Source organism: Pteropus medius, unplaced genomic scaffold (assembly GCF_902729225.1).
Source record: "Pteropus medius unplaced genomic scaffold, Ma_sr-lr_union100, whole genome shotgun sequence".
Classification (NCBI taxonomy): Eukaryota; Metazoa; Chordata; class Mammalia; order Chiroptera; family Pteropodidae; genus Pteropus; species Pteropus medius.
This window is the reverse complement of record NW_024344240.1, coordinates 24,141,284-24,158,263: the sequence shown is the minus strand read 5'-3', so window position 1 is coordinate 24,158,263 and position 16,980 is coordinate 24,141,284. Positions and strand designations below refer to the sequence as shown.

The following is a 16,980-nucleotide window of genomic DNA, read 5'->3' as shown; positions in this document are numbered from 1 at the left end:
CTCTTCATCCGCGGCCCGGCGCGCTCCGCTCGGGAGATCCCGCCGAGGCGCCTGCGGGTCCCCAGGAGCCGGGGCAGCCTCCGCGGGGCGCGCGCTGCCCGGCGCGGGAGGCCCCGGCCCTCGGAGTCCGCGCTCGCTCTTGCCGCCGGGAGGGCTCCCTGCCCCGCGCTCGGAACCCCGCGCTCCGCTGCGGGGAGGTCGGGTGCGGAGCCCGCGCCGCGCGAGGGGAGGCCCCGGACCCTGGGCGCCCCGCTGGGGCGCTGCCGTCGGTCGTCGCTGGGCAGCGCGCTCTTCTCCGGAGCGCGGGACCTCAAGAAGTTTCGGCCCCGAGTCGGCTGCGGGCGGGCGGCGGCCGCGCCTGGGCTCCGAGTGCAGGGCGGGCGCCGGGAGAGCGGATCCCGGGCCCCGCCGCCCCCGCCCCGCCCCCGCGCCTCCGCCCCGCCCCCGGCCGCCGCGCGGGCCCCGGCTCGCTCCTTCCCACCCGCGAGCCCGCGACCCCCCCTCTCAGGGCTCCTCCCAGGCGCTGGGACCGTGACCTCCGCACCTGCCCCGCCGCCCCGGCGGACTCGCCTCTCCCTCCGCTCCTCGGCGGAGCGGCCTGGGCCTTGACTGGAAGTGCGGTGGGGAGCCCCCGTCGCCCAGCCCCCTCCCCGGCCCAGCGCATCCACGGGCTCCTGCTCCCGGAACTCGACTCCGTCCTCTGAGAGGACCGCTGGGACTCCTCTGGACCAGCAGCCCGTGGGGCGCCCAGTGCTTCTGCCAGGAGCACTCACTTCGGGGGCTGCGGAGCTGGAGGCTCTGAAAAGGGAGAGATTTACATCAATAGCTCTTATATTTACATCAAACTCTTGCATGCGCTTGATCTTCCTTTGAATCCCACCAAAGCAGTAGTTATCTGTTATTTACGCTCCATCAATCCAAGTCATTCCTCTTCTGGTCCTGGACCTTTCCCTACAGCACCCAGCAGAGAGATCTCTGGGAAAGAAACTTTGGGGAGGGGGCACCAAGAAAAATGTTTCCAAATGGGAAATGTGTTCTCTCAACACTCCTGTAACAGCTCTAGGGCTGAATTATTCACCTGTCATTTTACGGGGAAACCAAAGCAAAGAGTGGCACCATGAGTCCATAGTAACTAAAAGGAATTAGTGGTCTGAAAAGGTCACTAGAGTCCATTTTTTAGCCCCAGCTCAGACCGAAGTTTAAATACTTTTATGGAGGTTCCCAAGACCCGTTAGTAGTTTCCTCATAACACCCCTGGATGAGCTGCCCAAGAGGGAGTTGTCAAGGGCCCAGGGGATGCAGGAGCTCCAACCCCAGCTGCTGGACTCTGTCCCAGACTCTGGTAACAGGGCGCCAACTTGGAGCAGCCCGCATGGTTTGAGGCCTGCCCTCCAAGTGCCTTTTCTTTTACATCCTGAAACGCATCTCTTCTGTGAGTGAGTAGGAGGCTGCCCTGCTAAAGAAATTGCCTTCGAATGCAGTACAGTGAGAAAAAAGAAAAAACAATAGTAATTATCCTAGGCTTTGCCTTTTCTTACAAGGTGACAGCCTTCTCCTTTCATTGGGGGAAGGAGCCACAGGGAGGGTGAAGGAATGAGGGACCAGGAGCCCACCACATTGGGTTGGCAATAAGGAGCTATTGTCCTCCCGTTTTTTACAATAAGGAAACTGAGAGCTATTTTAGCAAATACCTGCCTAATTAGAGGGAAAAGCTTCTTTGGAACGGTGCTGGCTTGGGCCGGAGGTGCACTACAACTTTCTCACCTCACAGTGAATGGGATTTATGAGACCAGGTCCAGCAACCTTAAATAAATGGTCTATAATTGCCATGGGAGGGGCGGGGGGCTGCCTTCACTGGGAGGAGCTAGTTCACAGCTTTATCTTTGGGGACAGATGGAATAGGGAGGAGAGCTGGTCTAAAGCAGGCATAAAAGCTTTGAATCCACTTTGTCAGATTGCAAATATGCTCAGTTTCTCTCCTCAGAATAAAGCATCAGTTCTGGGGGTAGGGTCTTTTTGGAGGTCAAGGAAAGGCCTTGTCCAGGTGGCCCCGCTTTTTTTGGAATGTAACCTGGGAGAATTTGGGCATTCGCTTCATACACATATTTATGGAGCCCTAAGCACACAGGTAACTGAGACAAGTTCCCAGTCTCAGAAAGTTTAAAGTCTAAAAGAGTGGGGTGCGAGTGGAGAACGAATTTCTTATTTGGGGCCTAGAATGAGCACGAGAAGGGACAGCTTTGCTCAGTGCCCAGCCGATGACCCAGGACAAGAGCAGGTGATGAATGACAGCACCCCCAGCTGAATGTCCTGCAAGTAGCCTTTCGCCTCCCGCCATCTCCGTCCAAGATGAGTAAAAACTTGTGGCCCAGGAAGGGAAGCTGCATTCCCCCAGGAAAGGAGCTTGTGGCTGAGTAGCTGGGAAAACATTTGAATGAGGAGCCCTGGGCCAGCTTCCCAAGGGAAGTGGTGAGTGCCCTATTGCTTGAGTCACGGAGCTGCTGGGGAGTCTACAGCCAGCCCTGGAGGCAAGCGCTGGTGGGAATGAGACAGATCTCACCATGTTTTGTCTGTGATTGCTAGGTGGGGTCTCTCGCCTTCTCCCCAGAATAAAACATATCCTGACTTGGCATTTGTGGTTGAAACAAAGAAAGAAAGAAAGAAAAAACCCACGTATTTGGACCTATGGAAATTTGTAATGACTCCTGCTCTGTTTATTGGAGACGCTGTTCCATCTTCCTAGTCATGCCTTCTCAGGCCACCAGCCACACTCAGAGGTCTCTTCCAAGCCAGGGCTAATAAAATCCTGTCGGAAAGTGTCAGAGAGGAGACCGCCTCCTCCATTTCCTTAGCTTTCTGTGGCCTTCCTGTGGGGGTACGTCTTCGGCTGCCCCCTAGCCCTGGGGCTGTGCATTCTCAGGGCAGTTGTTCCCTTTCCCATCACAACACCAGGAGAAGGGGCTTCAGGCGGCATAGCTATCCCTGCGGGCGGTGGCCGGAGGAAAGGGCCCCTGTTGCGGGAGCGCCTGCCATTCCGCCCAGTCTGCTTCTCTGGCCCCTTTCAAAGGAGTCATTCGGGATGCGCAGAAAACTTCTTGGGGGAACCAGCCTGATGAGCCTTTGAAGCCTGGAAAGGATAGAGAGGCAAAGCTAATGACCTTTTATCCCAACAGGCACTTTACCTCTATTGTCTGTGTTATTTGGTGGTCATTTCTGTGCTTGTTATCTAGATGTTTTTCTAAGAACAAGGGCTTAAAGAGCTGGTAGATTCTGACTCAAATATCCAAACACTGTCCATAGGTCACCCCCGCATACTTACAGTGGCTGAGCCAATTTGGGACATCTGGATCCGGGGAATTCTAAGAGCTGAAGGCACAGGGTTGATAAGATGGAAACTCTACTATCGTAAGTTCTAATGTGGGGCTGCAGTTTACTAGAAGGGAAAAATGTGTGCACGAAGAATCCAGCAGCTGAAGGAATTTGTATAAAGGCAGAGAAGGAGGGCTACACTATTGACAGCCTTTTAATGCCTGATGTGTGCAGAAACTTACCAATTTATAAACTGCTTTTATGTTTCTATCTTAACTGAGATCCATCAAATGAGGACAGTCCAACTCATCTCACTTGGAGGGCTCTCCTCTCCCTCAAAGAAAGGCAGCTGCACTCCAGAGAGGAGGTCTAGCTGGTTACTGAGCAGGGAGCTGGGCAGCAGCCCATGGGGTACCCAGGCTCTCTAACTTTGTGATTTTGGGCAAGGCGCTAATCTCTCTAAGCCTTAGTTTCCTCACCTGAAAGGCAGTGGTGGTAAGATCACCTTCTTTATGGACATCTGAAAACTAGGATAATGCAGATAAAGAAACCAAGACCGTGTCTTCCATATAGTATGTACTCAGTAAATATTAATAATAGTATTATTACTATTAAATAGACATAACCTGGTTTTCCATTTGGAGAGTCTAATGTTGCTCTCAGTCCTTGAACTCTTGGATTTTAACCCCATTTTTTTTTTCTCCTAAGAGAGGACAGAGTCCTAAATAGTTCCTTGAATGAATGACTGCTTTACAAATACCTAGAATGAAGCAGGTGAAGGTGTCACCAAAAACTGGCAAAGCCAGAGCCCCCGGAAGACTGGGAATGGGAAGAGTTCTGTCATCCCATCCATCAGTGCCATTCGTGGAGGTCCAGTAAAGAGAAAGTGGGAAGTTCTAATGAATGTGGCCCTGTTAATAAGCTGCTCCGATGCTTGACTGAAACATGAGGCACTGTTTGGAATTGTAATTGACACAAAGTGCTGCTTTCCCTTTTGAATCTCTGACATCTCCATGTCCCTCCTGTTCCCCCTTCTCAGCTTTTACTAAAGCCCTTCCATGTATTCTGTACTGAGGGACATTGCGGAGGAAACGGAGACAGGGCACCTGGCCTCAGGGTGCTCTGCTTTCATGGTGGGCCTGGGTCTCAGCGAATGGGAATGAAGGACAGATGGCGGTGTCTGCATCCCCCAGTACTGAAGCCCTGGCAGATCACGATGATCAGCCCTGGGCTCGTCCCCTTCTCTTCTCAAGGAGCTCTTTACCTTGGGCAAGTGGCATACCCTCTCTGGGCCTCAGTGTCCTCACTAAACAAATCTGTGATTCGGTCAAAGGGGAAGTCAAGGAAGATGGAGATGTGGGTGGAAGACAATGAATTTGACTTCACATACATTTCATTTGAGTGTCAGTGGGGGCATTAAGTGTTGACAGCAAGAAATAGAGAACTGGAAGGAGGGTTAGAGGTCAGGGTGGCTGGAGAGGCAGTTTCAGTGAAGTGAACTGATAAGGCTGAAAGCCAGCCGGCCAGGGGTCAAGTCGGGAAGAGATGGTGAAGAACAGAGTGTGGATAATCCCTACAAGTTTAACTAAGAAGAGGAAGGGGAGGACTGGGGTCAAGTGACGAGTTTTCCACAATAAGGGAGCTCCGGACAGCTCGAAAGCAGAGAGAAGGAAAGTGAGGAGGGTGAGAAATTCCTGTTGTTAGAAAGAGATGGGAGGAGGCTGGGAGGGGAGGGAGGCCAGGAGCTCAGCTAGGGGGTTCACATTCCAGAGCATGAGGCGCCCCTTCCTCCTTCCTCTCCAGAGACAGTTGGTTAGGACTGTTTGGAGGACAGAAGAGGTGGGAGAGAGAGAAGACGAAAGCAGAGCACATTCGCAGTGTGGAGCCCTCCTTGAGGAGCACTGACATGCCCGTGTAGGAGACACCCCTGCGCCTCATGACCAGAGGGCACCTCAAGGTCATTCAATCCGAAACATCTCCTTGGGAGGCTTCAGGTCACTCATGGGTAAGTTGCTGCTTTATCAGAATCTCCCCAGAGAGAATGTTAAAAACACAGATTCCCAGGCCACCTCAGGCCTTCAAAATTCGCATGGTTGCAGTCTGTAACTGTTAAAGCCCCACAGATGATTCTGACCCTCGACTAGTTTGAGACCCTGTCAGTAAGCCTCGTAGGAGGGGAGAGACACTTGTTGAAAGGTACAGTGTAAACTTGGAGAAGGCTGGGTTCCTCTGAGCCCCAGGAAATGTATCAGTTATGTCTCTCAGGCTAGGTCACAGTGGTGGTGGGAGGGAAGGGGCGGGGTGGGTGCAGCCTGAATCTGCCTGGTTTTCCACCAGCTGGGTTCCTTCCTACCTTGCCCTCGGCAAGGATCAGGTGCGGTGTGCTCAGCTGAGTTCCCAGTTCTGCCTTCGCCATGGTCTTTCAGAGTTAACTTTTTACTCAATGGTACTATTAAAGATGATAAAGGAAATCCAGGTAATCCAAACATCTCTAGGTAAGTAATGGCTTGTCACCTGACCTGTAATTATCATCAAAAACATTTATAAACTCCTGAATTCTGCTCTCTGAGCTGGGATCCTTTGCTAGGCAGCTTCCTATCTGAAACACTTTGTTTGGCTTGAGAAAAAATGGTTGTGCTACAAGAGGCAAAGAGTGACAAGTGAGAATATCATTATAAAGGATGATTGGTAAACATTCAGAATGTTCAATTTAAAGCATTTAGCCCAACACCCTCCCTCGTTCTCTGAAGTTTTCATTCTACATAGTTATGCAAGCATCTGGGTACTAATAGTAACTGACTTTAGCATTCTGCATTAACTTTTGAGGTTCTTAAATATGTTGATCGATAAAAATGACTCAGAAAATAGCAATCAGCTACGACATTCATTAGACTCTAACATTTCTCCCTTCTTAGAAGTCCTTCTTGAGACTTCGTGCACTGGCCATAAGGACAATGAGATAGAGAAAGATGATTGACAAAGGGACTGAAATTACATTCAGTATTTCCTTTCCTTTCAAGTTTCAGAATCTCCTTCAACTGTAAGAGCAGAATAAACAGATAAATACCATTTGCTTTCATAGATTTAGTAATGTGCTGGAGGTGCTGCCTTGCATTTCCCAAACCTGAGTAGGTGGGAAGGAAAGAGATAAGGAGAACAGGGCAAGAGGCGACTAGCCCAGGGAGGGGAAAGCGCTGGCTAATGACCTCACCTTCATGCACGACGCTGCAGATCTGTTGTATGCCCACACTCCTTCCTACCTCCCCTTTTAATTTCCTTTCGTGTAGCCTGGTGATCATACCTGTATCCCCACCTGCATTTCATTCTTGGGCTGCCATCTGTGGTGTGTTTTAAGCAGGAATTTCTGAAAACAGAAAAACTACCAGATTCATAGCGGATGACCCTCCAGCGGGAGAATTCCAGGCACCGAGGCATCTGAATGGAGGAGATATTTCAGGGCCCTGGAAAAGCCGGCGGGAGCCTTCCCAGTGCCTTTAGCTCTTACCACCCAGACAGCTACCTGCCTTCAGTCCAATCTCTCAGGTGCTCTGCTCGGGCTTCCCCACCATCCCAGCCAGCGGCAGGAGGCCAGGAGATGCTTGCTTGGTTTCCTTAATTTCAATGTCCATCTGGGTCTGCAGTATGTTACAGGGACAGGTCTTCAAAAGTAGACACTGCAGGCCCAGGTAACCAGAACCTGTCCCCAGTGCTCAGGATTTTCCCTCCCTGGGCGGCATTTTGAGTACGTGTTTTAAAGATTCCTCATTCTAACAGTTAAAGGATCACAACAAATCCGGTCACGATCAATACTCTCAATCTCCCTTTGCACTTAGAGACCCCACAGCCTGACCCCGCTGGGCATGCTGGCTGATGACAGCGACCCAGACCGACCCAGCGCATATTTACTTAGGTCCAAGCGATGGCTGCAGAGCCTTTCATGTGTTCATGCGGCAGGAGAGAGGAATGAAGCAGGCGGGTCGGCAGCTGGGTCAGGATGAGGAGAGGAAGGGAGGTTTCTGTCTGGAGAGCAGCTGTCTGCAAGCTGCCAGAAGCGGGCGAGGGAGGTCTGGAGCTGGGGGCTGGAATATGAGGTGTCCCGAGGGGGCGCAAGAGGGCAGCCACTGGGCATGCTGGGAGGCCCAAGCTCTGCCAGAGGGCCTGTGGTCACTTGCTCACCACAGGTGCCAAGGGCTGGAGGGGCCCCTGCAGAGCTTTCACCGGTTTGAAACAAAGGTATAATCTCAGCATTGTCCTCAAGGGCAGAGGCCGGGAGGAGGGAAGAGAGGAGCACCCAGCGAGGGAGGGTGTTGACAGTGAGGTCCCTTGGCTGCCGTGGGCCTGCAATGCCAGCACCGCTGAGGACTGGGTTCCAGATTTGGCTGCCAGGAAGTGGTCCCGATGCAATTACGCCAGAGGTGAGGTGTCCTCTCTTACACAGGTAACACCAGCACCCCACTCGCACTCCAACCCCCACGCCGAAAACCCCACTGCGACTTTATTTCCAATCTCAGTGGGGTCAGGGAGTGGCTGGTGACTGGTAGCAATAAAGGATGTTTTGAGCAGCTGAACACACTGGTATAAACTTGGATCCTGGGGCTGAGACCACGGTCCTAGAGCAACCTCAGTGTTCTGTCTTTCTGCCAACTAAGTCCTCATGGCTAGGGCTGCTCCAACAACTTGGGGAACCACTTAACCTGTGGCTGTTTCTGCAGCTCTCCACTTGAGCATTTCTCTGCTCCAGAGGCAGCTGAGAGAAGTAACGAGGTGAAGTGACTCTATCTGGTCCTCGTTCCCAGCTTGGATAAGAGGAAGGAGATGTCCATCTTCTCCGAAACCAGGCCCTGGCCACCGTCTCCTCTCTGCTTTCCCTCAGCTAGCCCCTCTGGGTGTTCCAGGACCTTTCACTCTGGGGCCCGGGTGTGGGGGTTGGGATGGGGATGATGGTGCTCTGTGGGTTGGGGAAGGAACACCCTTTCCGGCAGAATCCAGCATTAGAGCCACTGTCTTGGTGGCATAGATTCTGGAGTCCAGTCCTCAGGAAAAATTTTGGATTTTAGTTTCCACAGTTATTAAATAGGGGTGCTTTGTCAATTGCACTATACCATGTAAATGTTACTTTACATATATTATGTTGGCATGTGGTATGAGGAAGTATGTGCCTCAATCCAGGACTAACTTTTCCAGGAGAGTTATAATAACATCAGGACAATAATAATCATAATAGTAACCAATTCTGATTGTGCTTACAACGCCCCTAGGAATTTAATCCTCACAACAACACTATGAGGTCAGCACTATTATTATCCCATTTTACAGCTGAGAAAACGGACACCCAGAGGTCGAGTTACCTATCCACGATTTCACAGCTGACAGGTCAGGCTTCGCGCCCAGTCTAGAAGACACCATCTGGAGTGGTGCTGAGGAGAATCCTTGCTGCTGTCTAGGCCAACTCTGCCCCCAGCACCACAAACTGGGGAGAAAGTCTCCATTCCCACCTCTCTACAATTACTCAGGGACGGGACGCCGTCTCTGGCCCCAATTCTATAAATAATGGAGAGGAAGAGTTGGGCTGGAGAACTTGAGAGAAATGTGAAAGACAAAGCGCTTTTTATATGTAATCTGTTCGAGGGCACGGCGAGGCAGGAAACCTATTTTCCCTAGACTAAGAATTGAGGAAAGAGCAGTTCTTTGATTCTTACCTCAATCTCTCACTCCTGGGGCCAGAGACATGTTGCTTTTAATAAAGCAATTTTGAGGTGGTGCTTGGAACTCCATGGAACGAAATCTCTGAAGTTTGCTCAGGCTGTGAATGGGTCAGACCCGTGAGAAATGGCCTCTGGGAGCCTGGGAGGGCTGCTATTTCCTTCAGTTTAATCTTATTATTTCCTTTCTCATCCCCAACGAAGTAGAGGCTGCAAAGAAAGCCAAAGACTCCACCACCCCAGGGTGGGGAGCTCCCTCTAGTGGCCCAATGGACCCCCTTGCTAATGGCCCCTGAGGTCTTGACAAAAGAGAAGGCAGATGTTCAAACGAATCCAGAATCTGGCATAAGAGAAAATGGTCCACTTCTAGGTATATGCCCCAAAGAACTGAGAGCAGGAACTTGAAGAGATACCGTTCACCATGTTCATAGCAGCATTATTCACAGTAGCCAAAAGGTGGAAACAACCCAAATGTCCATTGACTGATGAATAATAAACAAAATGTGGTATAACCATACAAGGGAACATTATTTAGTCTTAAAAATAAAGAAATTCTGACACAAGCTACAGCATAGATGGAACTTGAAGACATTTTGCTCGGTTAAATAAGTCAGACACAAAAGGACAAATATTGTATAGATTCCATTTATATGACAAGTGTCAAATTCATAGAAACAGAAGTAGAATGGTGGTTGCCAGGGGTTGGGTGAAGAGGGAATGGGCATTTATTATTTAATGGGTACAGAGTTTTGGTTGGGAATGATGAAAAAAGTTCTGGAAATGGATGATTGCACAGCAATGTGAATATACTGAACAGTATTTAACCTTACACTTAAAAATGGTTAAAATTGTACATTTTATGTTATACATATTTTACCATATTAAGAAAAAATGGAAAAAAGAAAGACTGTTATGTCCACTCATTTTTGTGGGGAAAAACACACCTTTTTTCAAGTTCCTAAATAATTTCCCAGATTACTCAATTTATGTTGAAATTTCCTGTTCTTATCTCAGCCTGGGATGAAATCTAGGGGAAATTTTGTCTTAAAATCCACTCCGTTTGGAAGAGTAAAGTGAGAGGAAACGTACTATATAGTTAGAGTAACGAAGGCAGCATGGTCTTAGGAGAAGGACAGGCAGATCAGTGGCACAGAGTAGAAACCAGAAACAGACCTACACAAATATGCCCAGCTGACTTTTTTACGAAAGTGCAAAAGTGCAAAAGCGATTCCATGGAGGAAGAATAGTCTTTTCGACAAATGGTGCTGCAGCAATTGGATACCTGTAGATTAAAAATATGATCCTCAACCTAAACCTCACACTTGATACAAAAATTATTTTTTCAGTTTTTTAATTTTTAATTTTTTTTATTTTTATGGTGACATTGGTTAATGAAATCCAGTAAGTTTCAGCTGTACACTTTAACAGTGAGGCATATATATATTTACACGGTTCACCTCCCATAGATAAATTTCTTTCTGTCATCACATATTTGACCCCCTCTAACCCGACTACCTTCCCCTGACCCCTCCCCTCTGGTAACCACTAGTCTATAGTCCATGTCCATGAGTCTCTGTTTGTTTGTCCTGTTCATTTATTGCTTTTAGGTTTATATCTCAAACATAAGTGATATCATGTGGTTTTCAACTTTTTCAGTCCGGCTTATTTTGCTTATCATGATTATCTCGAGTTCCATCCATGTTGTCACAAATGGCAGCATTCCATCTCTTCTTATGGCTGAGTAATATTCCGTTGTATATGTGTACCACAGCTTCTTTAGCCAATCATCTATCGTAGGGCACTTCAGTTGCTTCCATGTCCTGGCCACTGTGAATAATGATGCTATGAAGATTAGTGTGCAAATATCTTTATGGATATGAGTTTTCAAGTCTTTGGGGTAAATACCCAGTAGAGGGATTGCTGGATTGCTAGATCAAGTCTTAGGTTTTTGAGGAAACTTCATATTGTTTTCCATAGCGGCTGTACCAATTTGCAGTCCCACCAGCAGTGTATGAGGGTTCCTTTTAATCCACATCCTCTCCAGCATTTGTTATTACTTCTCCTATTGATAACAGCTATTCTAACAGGTGTGAAATGGTATCTCATCGTGGTTTTGATTTGCATTTCCCTAATAGCTAGTGACGTTGAGCATCTTTTCATATGTTTGTTGGCCATTTGTATGTCCTCTAGGGAGAAGTGTCTGTTCAGGTCCTCTGCCCATTTTTTGATTGGATCGTTTGTTTTTTGTTGTTATTGAGTCGTATGAGTTCTTTGTATATTTTGGATATTAGACCCTTTTTGGAGACGTTGCTTGCAAATATATTTTTTTATTTGGATGGTTGTCTCTTTACTTTGTTGACGGTTTCTTTTGCTGAGCAGAATCTTTTTAGTTTGATGTAGTCCCATTCATTTAATTTTGCTTTTACTTCCCTTGCCTTTGAGGTCAAATTCATAAAATCTGCTTTAAGTCCAAGGTCCTTGATTTTAGTTCCTATGTTTTCTTCTATGCATTTTATTGTTTCAGGTCTTATATTCAGGTCCTTAATCCATTTTGAGTTAATTTTGGTGTGTGGTGATAGACAGCAGTCTAGTTTCATTCTTTTGCAGGTGGCTTTCCAGTTTTCCCAGCACCATTTATTGAAGAGGCTTTCCTTTATCCACTGTATGTTTTTGGCATTTTTGTCAAAAATTATTTGCCCATATAAATATGGGTTTACTTCTGGACTCTCGATTCTGTTCCACTGGTCTGTGTGTCTGTTTTTCTGCCAATGCCATGCTGTTTTGATTACTATCGATTTGTAGTATAATTTGAAGTCGGCAGAGTGATGTCTCCAGCCTCTTTTTTCTCAGGATGGCTTTGGCAATTTGGGGTCTTTTGTGCTTCCATACAAATCTTATGATTTTTTTGTTCTATTTCTTTAAAAAACACTGATGGGGATTGCATTAAATCTGTATAATGCTTTAGGTAATAAGTTCATTTTAACATGTTGAGTCTTCCAATCCAAGAACACAAAATATCTTTCCATTTCTTTGCATCTTTGATTTCTTTTAATAGGGTCTTATCGTTTTCATCATATAGGTGATGTTTCACATGTTTTGTTAGATTTATTCTCAGGTATTTTATTCTTTTTGTTGCAATTGTGAAAGGAATTATTTTTTCCACTTCTTCTGGCACTTCATTATTAGAGTATAGGCAAGCTATGGATTTTTGAACTTTGATTTTGTATCCAGAGACTTTACTGTACTGTATTTGCTTATTGTTTCTAGAAGTGTTCTTGTGGGGTCTTTAAGATTTTCTATATAAAGAATCATGCCATCTGCAAATAGTGACAGTTTAACTTCTTCGTTTCCTATTTGGATGCCTTTTATATCTTTCTCTTATCTGACTGCACTCACTAGGACCTCCAATGTTACATTGAATAACAGTGGTGATAGTGGACAGCCTTCCCTTGGTCTTGATCTTAGAGGGAAGGTTTTTAGTTTTTCACCATTAAGTATAATGTTGGCTGAGGGCTTGTCATATATGACCTTTATTATGTGAAGGTACTTTCCTTCTATACCAATTTTGTTAAGTGTTTTGTTCATAAATAGATGCTGTATCTTGTCGAAGGCTTTTTCTGCATCTATTGATATGATCAAATGATTCTTATTTTTTAATTTGTTTATGTGGTAGATCACATTAATCGATTTGCGTATGTTGAACCATCCCCATGCCTCTGGGATGAATCTCACTTGATCGTAGTGTATAATCTTTTTAATATGTTGCTGTATTCGGTTCACTAGTATCTTATTTAGGATTTTTGCATGTGTGTTCATGAGAGATATTGGTCTTTAGTTTTCTTTATTCGTTATCTTTACCAGATTTTGGTATCAGAGTAATATTGGCCTCATAAAATGAGTTGGGAAGTATTGCCTCTTCGATTTTTTGGAAGAGTTTGAGGAGAATAGCTATTAAATCTTCTTTAACGTTTGGTAGAATTTACTGATGAAGCCATCTAGTCCTGGACTTTTACTTTTTGGTGGGTTTTTGATAATCGTTTCCATTTCCATACTGCTAGTTTGTCTAGTTCTTGATTCAGTCTAGGAAAGTCGTATCTTTCTAAGTACTGGTCTGTTTCTTCTAGGTTATTAAATTTGGTGTTATATACTTTTTCATAGTATTCTTGTATGATCCTTTGTTGATACAAAAATTAACATGTTCATCATTAACCAGTAGAGAAATGCAAAGTAAAACCACAATGAGATGCCACTGCACATCTTTTAGAACAGCTAAAATACAGACAGTGACAACACCAAATGCTGGTGAAGATGTGAGAAACTGGTTCTCTCATACACTGCCAGTGGGAATGTAAAATGGTACAAGCCACCCTAGAAAACAGTTTGGCAGTTTCTTTAAAAAATGAACATATACTTCAATTTAGTACCCTACAATTCAGTAATCACACACCTAGACATTTATATTAGAAAGATGAAAATTTATGCTCACATAAAATCTTCGAATGAAAGTTTATAGCACCTTTATTTGTAATCACCAAAAATTGGAAACAACAGGTGAAGATTTAAACAAACTTTGCTACATCCTTACCTCGGAGTACAACCCAGCAATAAAAAGGAGCCAACTACTGGTATCTGCAGTGATTTGGATGGATCTCAAAGGCATTCTGCTGAGAAAAGGCAGTCTCAAAAGGTGATATTCTGCATGATTCCATTTATGACAGTCTTGAAATGACAAAATTATAAAGATGGAGGACAGACTAATGGTTGTCAGGGGTTAGGGACGAGATGGGAGGGAGAAGGATGGGTGTGGCTATTAAGGGTAGCACGAGAGGGATTATTGTGGCAGTGGAACAATCTTGTGTCTTGATTGACAAAAGTCTACACATGTGATACAAATGCATAGATTCCCCCCCACGCCGCCCGCCCCCTTCCCTTACACACTGAATAAGCTGGTGAAATCTGAGTAAGGTCTATAGATTGCAGCATGTCAAGTTTCTGTTTTTGATTTGTTATATAAGATGTGACAGTTGGCATAAACTGGATGAAGGGGACAGGGGACCTCTCTGTACTATTTTTGTAACTTCCTGTGAATCTACAATCATTTAAAAAAAAAAAAGAAAGAAAGATCCACTCAGCTCTTCAAGAAACAAGGAAGAAAGGCCAGTAAGCATTACAAGCATTTACCCTGAGCCAGGCACTCTATGGGGATTATTTTATTCAGTTGTCCTTGTGGCCCTGTGAAGTATTATCCCATTTCATAGACAAGGAGACCAAGGCTCAAAGTGGCAAAATTGCGTTTCAAACCAAGTCTATCTGACCGTAAAGCCTGTTCTCTTTGGGAATAAATGAAATAAATATTCAAGATTTTGCTTTACCTGCCAAAGTTACCATCGTCTCAGAAATAAGCCCTGTGTACTTTATTTCAATCACTATTAATTGAATGATCTATCTCCTCAGGTTGTCTCGTTTGATGTCCATCTAAGCTAATCAGTACAAACCCCTGCTTTCTGAAAGCTTATGTCCTTCTTCAAGCACCACTTTTGTTATGCCACTCTCCAGCCCATTAATCTAAGTGCCCACTGAATGAAGCCTAAGTCCTTGGCTTGGTGCCCAAGCACTCAAGGTCCTGCCCGATTGCCTCTTTAAGAAACGTCTGCTAAAAAAAAAATGTCAGTCTACAGCCATGCTACCCTGAACAAGCCCAATCTCATCTGATCTCGGAAGCTAGGCAGGGTCGAGCTGGTTAGTACTTGGATGGGAGACCACCTAGGAAGACCAGGTGCTGTAGGCGTAAAAAATTAAAAAATAAGGGATTGTAAACTGACAAGGTCCTTGCAATCTGTGAGGTCAACCAAGGGTTGCCTCACCTAAAATAATAATAATAATAATAATAATAATAATAATAATAATAATAAAAGTCTGCTGTTTCCCACACACGAACTGTCTCCTCTAACTGAAATAGTTTATGGCTCCCATACTGCCTTGCCCGCAATCTAGCTCTCATTCATCCTTTCACTCTTCTTAGCCCATCTAGATTCTGTCCATCTTCACTGAACCGGCTTCACCGCCCATGAAGCCCGTTCTGACTAGCCCAATACAAAAGGCGCCCCTGTTCTTCACACTCAAGAACTTAAGTCTCTACTTAGCACACAGAGCACCAGGCATAGGTTTATTGAGGAAGTGAATTGTGAGCTTACAGCATATGGTCTTGTATTGACATTAAATGTATATTTCTATGTTAGTTTCACTTCTCTAACCAGATGGCACGTTCCTCAGGTTACACCGTTTCATATTCTCAACAACCCTTAGCTAAGTTTACTAATTGATTTTAAAACACCCACTAATAATGAGAGCTTATTCTCATACCCTCAACTGGTTATCCATCTTCACCCTTGGTCAGTTATTGGATGATCCTGGCTCATACACAGTCACTGCCGGGGGTGGCTTGAGGACCAGCTGCCATTGATTTTCTTCTTATTCTCTTCTTTTGTGAAGAAGTTTGGGTTGCAGAGGACCCGAGATGTGTGATCCCCTCTCCATTGCCCATCCACACACCTCTCTCGGGATTAGTTCCTTCAGCAGTTCTAACCTTCACTGGGGGGCTGACTTGGCCCATGTTGAGAATGAACTCAGACAATGATGCTCATATCTCAGGACGAGCAAGTTAGGAGGGAGCTACAGAAAGTGTAATGAAAGAAAGATTAGATAGTGGCTGGGGAAAGGGCTGGGGCTTGACCTCATTGCCTTTCATACATCAGTCAGTGCCGAGGCTTTGAGGAGACACGACAGGGGGAAGAAGGTGTTTGTGAAACTCAGATGATTGGAAAGTGAGCTTGTGTCAAAGACAGTGAATAGGAAAAGATGCCTCTCTTTTCTGCTCTCTGGGTGCTTCTCAAAGGGCTCTAGGAACCCTTGTGAGACAGTAAGATGTTGGGGTCATCTGCTCAAGGGATGCCCTTCAGAGGGAGCTTCTGGGTGTCCTTGAGCCTTGACGCTCAGGAGTCAGATGGGGGCTCTGCCATCTATCCTAGCTCTTCAGAAAACCATATAGAATCCATGTGAAGAGACTCTAGGGACGGATTCAGCCACAAGTGTCAATGCCGTGGTCTCTAGTGTCCTTCCTGTTCTCTGGTCCAGCAGAAGCAGATCTAGGACCACAACTCTGAAGAGTGAAGTGGCTTTGTAGAGTGAGGGAGGAAGAGGAAGAAGTGATGGCCAAACCTCCATCTCTATTTTCATTAGTTGGGTCAGTTCCAGGGTGTCTATCAGAAGGAACAGGTGAATTCCCCTGGAAATGTGTTGCCGAAAGGTACATTTCCCTCCTCTTCATGGCAGTGTGGCCACACACAGCTCTTTGACTAATAGCACCCTATTCCTGACCAATATGGTGGCATTCTAGCACAACTTGTGCATAGCAAGCCTGGTAGATTCCCAGGAATTTGCACCACTGTCAAGAATTGTGACAAGAGGAAAATTATGATATCCTCAGATTTTTGTCTAGGCCAGAAGCCGGCAAACTATACCTTAGGGGCTAAATCCAGCCCACTGCCTGTTTTTGTATGGCCTAGAAGCTAAAAGAAATGGCTTTTACATTTTTTAGTGGTTGTAAAAATATTTTTAAAAAGAACTATTTTAAGAAGCGAGAAAATTATATGAAATTAAAATTTCAGGTCTATGAATAAAATTTTATTGGCACACACATTTGTTCATGTATTGCCTGTGGCTGCTTTAACACAACTGAGCAATTGCATGTGACTGTATGGGCTGCAAAGAATTTGAGGTACAAAATGAAAATTAAGGCTTCTTTTTAAAAAAAATTATTCAAAATTCCACAATGGCAACAGTAGATCAGTAAACCAAATATAGTGGCCCCTCTAAACCCAGGGTCCTGTGTGACTGCCCATGAATCTGGCCTTGACTAAAATATTTACTATCTGATTATTTACAGGAAAAGTTTTCCAACATCTGCTCT

The 16,980-nt window shown here is 45.8% G+C and overlaps 1 pseudogene; it reads left to right on the top strand.

The window, feature by feature from the left end:
* The first annotated feature begins 14,681 nt into the window (after positions 1 to 14,681).
* On the top strand, positions 14,682 to 14,799 carry LOC120607546 (uncharacterized; annotated as a pseudogene).
* Positions 14,800 to 16,980: the final 2,181 nt, after the last annotated feature.